At 39.3% G+C, this 13,622-nt stretch overlaps 1 protein-coding gene across 8 annotated transcripts in view; it reads right to left on the bottom strand.

The window, feature by feature from the left end:
• Positions 1-13,622, bottom strand: part of FUT9 (fucosyltransferase 9) — a 110,422-nt gene that overhangs the window by 12,138 nt on the left and 84,662 nt on the right. The window contains exon 1 of one of the 8 annotated variants that reach the window (XM_026122136.2): positions 4,113-4,411. The exons of 6 other annotated variants lie outside the window; for them this stretch is intronic. The gene's annotated coding sequence lies outside the window, so the exon portion shown is untranslated. Of the gene's footprint in view, positions 1-3,880; positions 3,919-4,112; positions 4,412-13,622 lie in introns of those variants that run through there. One more of the 8 variants, XM_026122135.2, reaches the window with a different exon arrangement.

Raw genomic sequence — 13,622 nt, 5'->3', positions numbered from 1 at the left:
ATCATCATAGGGTAATTCTTAAACAGCGTAGTATTTGTGTAGGAAGCTTTTGAATTGCTGCACCAATGTTCACATCACAGGGGTGAAGATAAACACTTCCCATATGTGCTACCTAGAGTGTCTATGGATACTCTAGACTAAGAGGTGAGTTTACCTATTTTATCACTTCCAGATCTGTTTTACCACATTGCTTTGCTGCCCTGTTAATTCACATATCCAGTACTGATTATGGTTCTTAGATTTAACCTTTCCCCAAAACACCAGCACACAGCCAGGATAGTCCTTTCTAGTTTTCCACCCTCTGGATTCAGAGAACTAACAATTCATTATGCAGTTTCATACACCCATTAGGAGCTGTGCAGACTTCCCTGGGATGCCTCACTGAAGCTACTGCTGACGGAATGGTCGAAAAGGATTATAAAAAACAGAACGATTAAAATCTGGAATAAGAGTCTTGCAAGAAAGCAGAAGACTACATCAGACTTCTAGGAGTATATGTCTATACCCTGAGGAGCTGGACAGGAATTTGCCATGGAATCCTATCTTTTTATTCTATTTTGTGGTAACACCAGTAATAAAAATTAAGATGTGCACTTTGAATAGCAGTGATTTTTGACCATGAAGTGCTAACCTCAGAAGCAATAACCTCTGTGCTACATAAAGCAAACTGAGGAACCCATGGAATGGACCGGCAAACTCTGCCCTTATGGCTTTTGGGACTCTTGAGTCCCTCACACAATCAGGCAGCAGCACAGTGAAGGCATGTGGTAAGTAACTTTTGACAAGTAGTATTTTCCTTGAGAAGCAGCTTGTACGTAATGTTAGGATATGAGTTGTATTTATTTTTTCTGTTTGTCCTCTCAATTTCATGGAATTTTCCCCCATGTTCTCCAAAATATAGAGTCTTTTCCATATTTAACAATTCCTTCTTCCCATTTGTGTCCAAGATAGCCATTGATCTCCTGTTGTGGTTTTGAAGCTACAGAAACATTCATTATATAAAAGATATCCAGCCAAATAACTTTAGCTTCCCCTTCCTCTTTCATGGCTTTCCTTCAACCACAGAAGCACAAACTCCCTTTTTTGCAGATTCCCTCCCTCATCAACCTCTGGCGTTCCAGACTCTAAAAAGAAAACTTTGTCAAAGAAATGTGTTTACTGAGACTATTGCCAGCTAGGAGAATTCCCTACCTTTGATAGTTTCATTATAAAGTACATTCAGGAGTGTTGTGTTATAGTAAGTATTTTCTAGGTGCTTTTTTCCTAGCTGAAAGTAGAGTATTTCATCAGTACAAGACTATTTTTCTCAGTACAAAACTTAGTGAGGCTCCTTCTTAAGTGCAAAACTTGGCATTCCATCAGCAAGCAACTCCATTTAGTAGCAGCACAAACAAGGAGATAGTAACAGGGTACCAGCAACTTTAAGCCCAAGTACACCAAGCAACGCTTGCAAAAATATGTCTATTTTCTAATTGCCACAAATTTTGTAAATGTGACTTTGTGCATGTCACAAATTAAATAAAATGGAATTTTATGGGAAATGTTTTATCATGACTCCTTTACAACAGTGACTGCTTGCTCATTCCAGAAGAGATAGACATGTCATTTTCTTGGGTCATGCAGCACTGCAGGAGGGAGAAAAGGTAACTATTTTAGTCAATAATATCAATGCCTGTTTTGCTGGCATCCCCCAGCTTCTTTAGTATATCCTCAAAGTCTTGCCAGCAGGTCAATATATAACATTGCTTGAAGAAGTATAACTTCCATGACTAGTCTAGTACTGAGATCTTCCAAAGGGTGGTGGCAAGGTTGGCACTACGATTTTTCAGTCCAACAAATGCTGGCCACTCCATGATTTTTCAGTCCAACAAATGCTGGCCACTCCATCCACCAAAAACTACTCTAGTCAGTACAGCCAGTCACTGCAAATATTCTAGAAGAATTAAGAGGGTTTTCTGAAGGATCCTAAGGTGTATGGGAAAAAAGGTTTCCAACAGAGGGAAGGGAGACTGAGGACAGGATTTTAAAATTAACCTGGAGTGAAAGAACAGTGTTGTTTTTGAAGTCATGGAAACTAAATAATGAATACTAATTATTTGTTACATTTCTCGCCTTAGAATTCTTGTGTGTTCAGGGCTGGACTATCATCTTTACCAGCTCCTTGATCTCAGAAAAATTCAAGAAGAAATACTTAATCTCAGGATAGTCTCTAAGGATCACTCCTTGGATCAGACTAAGCATCTCTAGCGTGGAGGACTTTTTTTCAAGATTTAGGAGAAGAACACAATGGCAAACAGTTGTCAGAAATAGGCCCATTTAGAAGAGCTAGCTGTGTAGACTCTCTGGGACTGTTAAAAGCACAGTCAGATGCAGTGGTAACTGATAGGAATCATGAGTAAACAAACGTTATTGTTGGAAAGAAAGCTCCTTTGAGATTGCTCACCCACTTCTCTGGCAGTTGCAGCAGCCCGCCCATGGCATATCCATACAGATGCAAAGAACTCTGTCTCCTCAGACCATAGTTCCAGTTAGCTGGAGGTGTTTTCCCCTGCAGTACTAATAAAAAGGGGATTGCCTCAGGATAGCCTGAGTGTGACTTCTTATCTTCAAGTCACTGCTGTGTGGACATGCCCCAAGCTGCTTTTGCTATAGTTCTCTGAGACTGAAGGATACTTTCCAACAGAACTAACTCTCACAGCTCCCAGGCACACCTCCTTTCAGCAACTGGAATGGTGGATTTTTCACTACTATCTAAACAGGGGCTTACTTCCATGCCTGTCCTGCAGATTTCTGAAAGCAGTCCACTATGAAAAGGTTGAACTGAGCTGCAGATGGTTAAAAGCTTTCAGGCAGAAAGTTGAAAGAGGTGCTAATCTCAGACCACATATTTCTGTTCTGTTGTTGTTTGCAACATTCTTTATCTTCCCTTCTAGTCCTCCTTTGTTTTCAGGTTATTTGTTCAATACCAGTTGTGTATTTGCACTTTGAGAACACTAAAGAATGGTTTTATTCAGTGGTAATTTTTATTACAAACAGCTTTAGAAAAATGATCTAAGAGCACCCCAAGGACAGGTAGACATTGAGATAGATTGTTTAGGGATGGTGCTGAATCTATCACTGGAGATTGTTAAGAGCAGGTTAGACAAGCATCACTCAGCAATGGCAGAGAGATCAGATTCTGCCTGCAGGCCCTGGGGCTGGACTAGATGGCCTCTCCTGATTCCTTACGTTCAGTGATAATACTAAACACAGACGTGTTTTTAATAGATGCAATTTACAACAAATCTGACAATCTAAAACATCAGAAAATTACTGAAAGCATAAATTAATAAAAAATCCCCCCCATCATGAAACTTTTCTTGCAAACCATGAAACAGCCATATTACATACAGTGAAATTGTGAAGCAAGCCGTGAAAAATTATACAATTTTAAAAAAAGCTCCTATTTTCACAGGCAAAACGTAAAGCTTCCCAGATATTGTCTATTACTAGCTGGGGTACTGCTGATTTTTTACGAGTCTCTGAATCTCATCCCCCTCAGGCCTTGCGGAGGGAAACCCTATTCTCAGCTCCGTTCTCTCAAATGCTGTGCAACACACAGCATGCAGCTATGGCTCAGCAGCTTCCAGCCTTCCCCTGTGACTTTCATCTACCCTCTCCATCTCCCAATGGCACTCACACTCTGTCATCCTCCAGCTGCTTAGGCAACAGTTCAGTGGTTCTTTTCTGTGATCCAACTGTACAACAAAAGGCTTTGCTAGCCAGGGAAGCAGCATCTTGCAGAATAACAGAGGAAAATGGCTACAGCATTGCTGTCCTTACTGGAGGGACGCTATCTCCAACCCCACAGCCATGTATGAAAAAAGAGAAGTGGAATTACCTGAAAATCCTATCTGCAAGAAACTTTTCCAGACAGCCTGGCATTGGTGTCAGGACACACCACTGCACGTTGCAGCTGTATCGCTTTCTATTTATGAGTGCTGAGATTTGACTCAGAGGGAGTGTAAGAGGACTATCAGTCCCCTCCTTGCAACAACTGGAAAATTCATGCATGCAAAGCTATCAGAAATCTCAGCAGCACTGCCAGGTTTGGTAACATGCAGAGACAGTACCTTTCTTTACGTTAACTTCCACGTTGACTTGTCCACGTCAAAGCTAGTTTATGACTGATAGCATTCTGCAAAAGGGGTAGTGGCTTTCCATACTGTGCTGGCTATAGAAAAGGAAGTCCTCAGCCACCGTAGCTTAGTAGCAAACTTTATCTATCTCCCAGAAAAGTGCTCTTTATCTTCCTGAAGATAAAGCTCATTTTAGCTGTGCAGCATAATCCAGTCTGTACTTCTTTCACAAACCCTGAAAAGGCTCTGCACCAAATGAAGCTGATCTAAGAAAAGCTCCTCCAGGAACAGGTGGTCTATTTCTTCCTTCTTCCCATGTGGTTTGGGGCCAGCAGACTGCTGCTCTCCCTGATTCTGCCAGAACTGCAGCAAAAGCTGTTCAGTAGCTTTGTGGCTGGCTTGTAAAATTGCAGCTGACCAGCTGAAATATGGATAACGTATCTGCACAAGCTATGCATTTCTGATTGACACAGTGGGGAGCCCTAGTTAACTCATAATAGCTGTGAAAGTCGTGTCAGCTAAGCCAAGCAGAGATGGAGAATGAGGTGGCAGAAGAATCATAGACTTGATTTGCTCTGTGTGTGTGTGCTTGACTCCACATCCCCAAATCACAGTGGCTTCTGGCTGGTTCCCTAGCATATTTATGCAGTGGAAAAACATCTCTCCATGCAAAGCAGAGTCAAAAAGAGCAGAGGGTGCCAACTTACAATAGCTAACATTTATTGTAGGGGACATTCCTTCTGTGTCAAAGCAAGACTTGTGGAGCTCTAAGTGTTAGCTGTCTCTATAGATACGCTTAGAGCCTGTATGCAGTACTTATACTGCTGAATCTTGCTGCATAGGCAAGCTCCAAAATTTTAATTGAGAGTTAATGCTGCTTTTCTGCAGATACAACTGCATAGATTTGGAGGATTCCGCCAGTTGCAGCAAAACTCCTGAGACAGCTCTATAGCCTAGAAAGAAAGTCTGAAAGATGTCTAACAACATCCCATAAAATCCTCATAATCTGATCTCTACTTAACATTTGAGCTCTCTGCCTGCCTAGCACCTTTTCTTTAAGAAACTTGCTATATCTAGGGGTTTGGAATCAGTACTCATGTCACTTTTTTGGGTTACAAGTTAGTGTTCTTGCTTTAGTTTACAAAGTCTTAAATGCTATGGATACTAGTTGCCAGAGAGACCCCAGGTACCCTAGAGAGAAAAGGGAGCAACTGAGGTGCTCAAATCAGTTGCAATCTGCTCTGCAGCTCAAATGGAGAATGGCTTGTACTAATACAGGTAGAAGGAAAGTGGAGAAGAGAGGTGGTGATTTATGGGTCTGTTTTTTGAAATTTGTCCATATTCTTTGTAAACAAGGCTTCTCTCCCCCCCCCCCCTTTCATAGGGTGAAAGCATGGGCATGTGTTTTAGAAATCAAGCCAACTAAATTGGATTCCTTGGCTATTCTTAACAAAGAGGTAACTAAGTCTTAGGAAATGGGACTCTCAATGGCCAAGAGATTAAAGTCCAGGTTCTTCTAGTTGTTGTCGATGTGACTTAAGGAGATCTTCTCACTGCCCTAGCTTTCATAGAAGAGGAACATCAGTGACTCAAATGTTCAGATTAAAGACTGTGCATATAAAATAAAAATCTTTCATATCATACTGAGGTCCAGAAATGATTATTGCTTATTTTCCATCTGGAAAAACTGCAATTCAAGTAAGTGATGTAATGTAGAGCACTCGTAAGTGTAAGGACATCAGCATGAAATTCATGCACAATTGGAAAAACAGAAGAATAGCACCCTTTTCCCATTGTACACCAACAATTATGTTTTCAAGGTGACTTGTGTTGGTATAGTTCCAAACATTTTACTGAAAAAGGCTGGTAGGTACAAGATGGAAGGTGATTATAAACCAGGACTCTTAAATCAGGTATTAAGTCTTGCTGGAGCAAACAGGTTAATAAGTTACTGTAGACATTAGCCAAGTTTGGTCAAATGCCAGGAAATGGAAGGGAAAAAAAGAAAGAAAAAAGTAGGAAACATTTAAGAGACCAGTCAAAGGAGCTTCTTACTCACAGAGAGGAAGAGCAAAATCATATCAATTGCACTGTATTTTGAGAGGAATTCATCACACAACATAAATTCAGAATTGTTTATAACAATTTTATAAGAACTTTAAAAATCACACACATGCTCCAAAAAAGAAACAAAAATGTGATCCTCCCCAAAACCTAACAACATTAAGCAAGAATGAAAGCATGTTTTAGATAGAATATATATTTTAGATAGAAAGCAAATACACTTCCATTTTCTAGTATATGTTGTAAAACTGGCAAAAAATAACCCCCAAACCTCTCAAACTACATACTCTTCTGGGAAAACAAAGTCTCAGTCGAGAGAAGGCAGTGGTTAATTTCTTGGAGTGTCTCTTTGTGTGCGTAACAAAAGGAAGAGCACAGAACTGGAACTACTAGCATAACATGATGAGAATTATGAAGCTTAACAAAAAGTCACTGAAAAGGCATTTTTATAGAAGAGAAAAAAGAATTCCTTCAATCAAGAAGCAGCAAATGCATAAGAGGAATGGGCTGAAGGCATAATGGCCTGAAAAAATCCTGCAGTGGTTACAAACACCTACATGTTCTAAGACGATGTTTTCTTGTTAGTACTTGCTGTCCAAGATACCGTATGCACTGATGCCTCTGGGAGAACCTCTCAAGGTTAGGATATGGGAAGGAAGAATATTCCACACAGGCTGTTGATAGTGCATTGTACCAAGCAGTTTGGTGCAGAGACTTAATTTGAAGACTAAAGCTACTTGTTATGGAACATATAACATGACTAGCTATTTCCTAGCTTATTGTCATCCTTTTATATTTCTTATATAACCAAGTAATACTTGTGGTGTAAGTAAAAGCAGTCTATTCTGATGTTCAATTACTGGATTTTATTGTTGTACATTATTCTATTCTTAATAGAGCAAAGATTCCATAATGAATTCATATAATTTTTACCACTACTTTAACAGGTTCATGGAAAATTATTTACTATACCTTGGAAGTACAATTTGTTAAGCAGTCTTTTCCCCATCTTAAGGTTTGCAGTCCGTATTTTTTCACTGGTACAAATCCACTGCACATATTAAAAGAAGGTGAACAGGAGAAAGTAGTTCTCATTTGTTCCTGCTACAAGAGAATGCCTTTGTATAGGGCAGCTTACTCAGAAGGCAGCTTACTAAAGAAAGTCAACTGAGACAGATAAGAGGAAAAAAGAAAAAGGAAAAAGAGAGAGGACAAGGGAAAGAAATTTTGATATGAGGATAGTAGTGCTCTTTATTTAATTCTGTATTTTTCTGCTTTGAGGACACTGGTGTAAAGAACAGCAATGGCTGACAGTTGCCTTTACAAACAACCTGTGACTTCCTGCAGTTAACACAGCTTACTAAAGCTGGGCAGGACTAATGTGATGACAGGGATGATAAACCGGTGGTGGATTAGGTTACCCATAGTCCTAAAGAGCCCCAGACGAGAAACAGGCACTACTAATAGGGCTCTGGGGAAATGCTCCTACCTGACTCCAAAACTGCAGCCCTGAAAACCCCTCTTTGTTTGTCTCTAGATGCTGATCAGGCTTAAACTCACTCTGGCCCTCTGCCTTTAAGCATCCTGTGTGCTTAGAGCCCTGTGCCAGAACATGCCCCAAAGGGGCACATTCTTCACAGAGAAGGGTCATTCCAAAATCGATAAAATAGCTATTCCCCCAGCTCTCAGCCCTGAGGAGAGACCTAGCAGATGCAGCTAAAGGAGTGGACTCCACATTAAATGCAGTGGTAACCACTGCTTTTTCTTTCTTTGTTTTTAAAGAAACGGGCATAGGCTGAAGTTGCTTGAGGCAGCAATTGAAGCTATGACCCCAGATACCAGATACAAATCCTGCTTCAGCCTGAAGTGATTCAAACCTAGGTATTTCTCTTTCCTTGAAAATTTCCTGATTCCTAAGCTGCAATGGCTGTTAATTTTAAAATGTATAAAGAGCTTTAGGATTAGAAGCAAAGAATCTCTTCCTTGTAATTTGTGACCTAGCTGCTATTTGAGACAGTACTATTTTTTCTTGACCTCTTTCTATCTCTCCCCTATTGACTCCTTAATGATTTATGCCCGGGGCACATCTGCAGCAGTAGAGGGTGGAGGGCAACTTCCTTCCCTGTGTACCTGGCAATGCCACAGGGAGGTGGCAGAAGTGGCTTGAAAGGCCTCTGGTGAAAAGATCACAAGAAATGATCTGTATGCTGGGCGATTGCTTGAGCTCTCCTCCTCTGCCTGGGTTTAAAAAGGTGCAATTCCCTTATTTCTTTATAAAGTGAGAGGGCCTAGCTCCCTGCTCTCCGGGGAGGATACCCAGCTTGAATCCCAAGGGGAAGGACCCATTCCTTCAGAGTCCAAATGAGCCTGGTCGAGGGATGGATGAAGGCACTCCTTCCTTCCACTGCTTGCACTTTGCGTCTCTGTCACTCCATTGGGCCCCAGCTAGTTTCCTAGGTGGGCAACCTGGGTACCTAACAAAACTTTTGGGTTCCTACTCTGAGGCCAACAGGCTGAAAGCTAGCCATGCTAATGCTCAGCACGCAAGCTGATTTTTGAGTGCAGCCCTTGGTCTACATGACCAGATAGAGGCCAGAGATCAAAAACCCCAATGACTAAATCACCACAAAGTCTCCCTCCCAGCAAAATTAAATGGAATTTCTGCTAGAATTCTTATATCGTAAGCTCTTATAAAAGGAGAAAATCAAAAGCAATAATAATATTAAGAAATCTTGATGTTACTAACCAGGATCTTGATCTGATTGAGGACAGCATGGTTTTGCCAAGACAATTAGAGCCTGTTAGTGTCCCAATTAGTCTAATATATAGGGCAGAAAACAAGGTGGTAGGAGAACTTCTTGGCTCTGCTATCTGTTTACCTTGAGTTTAGCTGAGTCGAATTTAATTTGAATTAATTTAAGAATTGCTTTCTATTTCATTTTCTACACCTGTACCATGGGACTAATGATATTTTCCTTCCTTTAATAAAATACTTCAAAATCTACAAATTAAAAGTACTAAACAAGCAAAAAAAAAAAAAAAAAAAAAAAAGCTGTTTTAGCAATAACAATACTTTCACTCTCGAAGTGCCCTCCCTTAAAGAATCTCATGGACTTTTACAAGCATCAATTAAGTTTTAATCATAGCACAGTCAGGAAGTTATTACTAAAGTTGCTTTATGGGGAGTAAAGGAGGAGTGGAAATGAAGTCCCAGAAAGATTAAGTGATTTTTCACAATATTGTAAGGTTTTTAACAGATATCTGAAAATGATGTCTTCAATTTATATCAAAAGAGCCGAGTCTGTGGGATAGAATATTCTTCTTCAAACAAATATCATCAGGAGCTAGTCATATCAGAATTATTCAGATCAGCTATCTCTGGATATGTTGCTGTTCAAAATCTCTGAAAAGACATCCTGGTCTTGACTGTAGTAAGTTAGTAAAGGAAGATGGAAGATGTAATCAGGTTTAAGTCAATGATCCCTTGATTGGCACAACAAAAAGATGACAGCTTTTTCGGAACTATAGTAGAAACTCTGTCAGCAAAGTTGAATTTACTGAAAGACAAAAAATATTAAAAGTGAAATCCTGCTCACAGAATCACTGGCAAACCTCCTATTAATTTCTGTATGGTTAGGATTTTGTTCCTTCAGTTGAATGCGGCAACATGTGGAAGGAGAGAAAAAGAACACAAAAGCTATTCCTTTGTGATTAAAGTTAATTTAGGAATGAAAAACCTAAGGCAACACGAGAGCCAGCAAGATGGATGCAAGTCAGAGTTCAGGGAATCTAAGCACTGGAACAAGTTACAAATAGTAAACACTTTCTTATACACACATATGCATGCACACACACAGTCTGTAACCTCAGGAAAGCTTTAATTACCTCTTAAAGATGTGTCTCAGTTTTCGCACCTGCAACACGTTATAGATATAAATATATATGTATATAATTCCTTATATGTGGTGTTTGTAACACATTCCATTTCTTAGATTCCCTGAAGTGTGACTTCTTGATTCTGCTTTGCATTTCTTTGTTTTCATACCCATACATACATCTATATATATCTAAGTACATACACATATGCAGGTATGCTTACGAATATGCAGGAATCTACTGCTGGACATGGAGAGAGGCAGTGTTTCTAATGAGATATGCTGCTGCATCCCAGGGTGACAGCCAGCAGGTGCAGAAGGCAATGGAGCGACTATTAGTGCCATACTAGCAAATACGATGGAGAGAAACAGAGCATTGAATTCAGTGAGGCACTGGATAGGGGAGGTGAGGCGGTGGGAAGAGGAGAGGAAAAGTGGAGATGAGGGTTATTATGTATGAGAAATAAAACCTTTTTCTTTCTTCTGCACCTTAACCCTTTTATCAGGGAAGAGATGAAAGGAAGCCTTGCTATCAAACAGTTCCCTCAGAAAGAATCACAGCAGTAGTGCTGAATCCTGCAATACTCAAGATCCTTTACAGCAGGACAACTCTGTATACATATTTGGAGATCAGAAATCTACCGATAGACTTTTGGAAAAACTCCAGCAAGAAAGAGAAGGCAGTCTCTCAGGCTAGGATGCTGATAAAATCTGCCTATGACATGGGGGAATGGGGTCAATTTACTCAAGAGTCTTTAATAGGCAAACAAATACGCCTATTGACATAGTTAATAACGATGATAAAGGATTCTTAAAATCCTGTTTAGTTTTCATTTTCATTCTGCTCATTTTTGCATTTTCAGTGTCAGCAATGACTATCAGCTTCATTTTTATTTCTGGTCATTTTCTTTCAGGTGTACTGTGCTTTCAGGTTTTAGGTCATGGATATGACAAATACAATAATTGTTTTCCACCAGCTATTTTTAGTGGATTAATTTTAACTGCCAATACAATGGTATAAGATTTATGTGTGTTTTTAAATAAATCAAATGAAAAATAATTCTAGGTACACGTTAGAATAAATTCTTTCAATGTTTCAGCACAGGTTTTTCTACATTGTTGTTTATTTTCGAGTTATTCTGTTCACATTTCTATGTTGTGCCCAGCACCTTAGCGTCTTTTCTTGTTATTTATTGTTCTGCAATGTCAGAAGGAGAGATTAAATTTTAAGTTAGATACATGTGAATTTATTCTATGTAAGCTGTTCTGTACTCATAGAGGTAGTTGTTTTGTTCTATTCTGTGTATGAGAATGAGAAAAAGATGACCTAGGTGCCCATATCTAATTTGTTTACTTAACACTTCTGAGACTGGCTGTCTGGCTGGGAAAATGTATCTTCAGCAGAATCCAGCTCCAGTGGAGGATCAGCCTCTTACTGACCTGCTCCTGCTGTGGGACCTTCAGCAATAGAGAGGGTTTCTCTTGCAGAGCTTTGTTTATCCCACAGACTGGCTCACCATTAGAGTAAGTTTGGCCAAGTCAGAATGAGGAAGATACTGTATAAACACATATGAAGACAGTCATTTCTGAGATTTTCTAACTCAGTCTTTGCTGTTCATTATAAGATAGTCAGCAGGTAGCAGTTAATGTGTGCTACGTAACAGATAAGAGCACTATGTGTAATATACATATTCCATGAATGTATTTTGCTTTCTTTGAATGGGTAGGAAAAAAATATACTTGTTTTGAATTCTTAGAAGCTAGAAATATCACTAGAAAACAGAGGTTGAAAATCTAGCTGTGAATCATTTCTACTTTAAGTCAATCCGTTTGAGAATGTAATTGAAGTGAATTCATGGTTTTATTTCTTGGATGGTGAAGAAGTGGCAAAGAGTCTGCAGGAGTAGTTGATGGTGGCCAGTTGGCTGCAAAGAGGAAAACATACATAGCACTTTATAAAGTTCACGGCCCTTTATAAAGTGTGAGAACCACTTCAGGCTACTGTGGGAGCCTGGGAGCTCTGGTCAACTTGCAAGCCTCATTGCTATATGCAGGTAGGCTACATGCTGTGGGGCCCTGTGGTTGCTCAGCCCACACATGGGTTTGGAGCTGAATGTCCTCATGAAGCTCTGGAGCAATTCTGAAGCAGAGCCTCTGATGCCATTTCCTTGGAAAGGAAAATAGTTTGTGCATACCCAAACCTCCTTGAGAAAAGAACCAGCTGACGGCAGAGGGAGGCAGTCAGGGGATCCATTTCAAAACCTCAATATGGCTCCGAACCAGATCGCTAATGTAGACACCACTATAGCAATGAAATCACAAGAATAATAAACCATCATTGATTTTTTTTTGCAGTCTCAACAGTAAAATATGCAAAGACCTGGTTTGTTTACCAAATAACCTGTCATAGCTTTATTCTTAATGATGTATTAACATATTTAGTGTATCCGAGAGTTATTTCTGTGCTTGTTTGTGGTTCCTAGTGAGCTCTTTATGACACCTGTTATTAACATTTGATACAGTACAAGAGAAGAAAGACTATGCTTACAAATCAGAGAACAAGTACTTTTAAAAATTGAGTTACCTTGCTTTTTCAGAGGTGTAATTACATGCAGAAGTTGTTTGCTAAATTCCAAATAATGTAATATTAACTGGAAGATGTAGTTTTCCAGGTACTCATGAAACATTTAGAAAAGTCCTTACAATTTAAAGGAAGTCTCCCTGCTTTAAGTTATTTTATTTGAATGCCAAGCAAGCATTTATTCAGTGTCCATGGTGTAAGAATTTAAACAGAAAGTAAAAGATCACTTAACAGAACTCATGTGCGATTGAAATATAGTGGAATTTTTTTGCAATTCTATGTTATATAAGATGATAACAAATGAAATGTGTGCATCTGGAAAAGCTGGATTTGGATGGATGACCTTTACTTCCTGATAAAAGTCAAATGAAATAAATTACATTTCAGCCTCTCTGAAACTGGCCTATTATATTGAACTGAACTGTAAGTATTTCACCAGGAAAGTTCTAATATGTTCTCAAAGATCTTTCCTTTTTTTTTTTTAACAGAGAATAAAATATGATAATCTCCCATGAGACTTCTGGAAAGATACTTTAAAGTGTCATTTTGTGCAAGGAAGCAAGACAGAGTTTTGCAGAGCCGATGTGTTGATAGTATGATTGCTCTAGCTAGATTTATTTTTCCATTGGGATTTTACATCACTGCTTTATTTAACTGCCACATATAAGGGAAATTGCATGAAGGCATAGGGTTGAGGCAAATGTGGCCCAGAATTTAGGTTTGGAATGCCAATATTTACAAAGTCTAAGAACAATAAAAATGTTTTCACTACAATTTTTACTTAAAATGCAGAGGAAAGAGTTTTTATTTCTTTTGCAAATGCTGCAGCATATGAGCTGTAGTTTTCTGCTAGTGGAGGACAACCTGAGATTTACTGAACAGTAAGGATAAACTAAGGTGGAAATGGCATGCTTGTTTTCATTGCCCAAGGTGAATTAAATGCCCTTTCTTTCCTAGTGTCTTTCCATACACCACTTCCCAAAT

The sequence above is a fragment of the Dromaius novaehollandiae genome, chromosome 3 (assembly GCF_036370855.1).
Source record: "Dromaius novaehollandiae isolate bDroNov1 chromosome 3, bDroNov1.hap1, whole genome shotgun sequence".
Classification (NCBI taxonomy): Eukaryota; Metazoa; Chordata; class Aves; order Casuariiformes; family Dromaiidae; genus Dromaius; species Dromaius novaehollandiae.
Note: the sequence above shows the minus strand (reverse complement) of the source record. Positions and strands in the feature narration are given on the sequence as shown.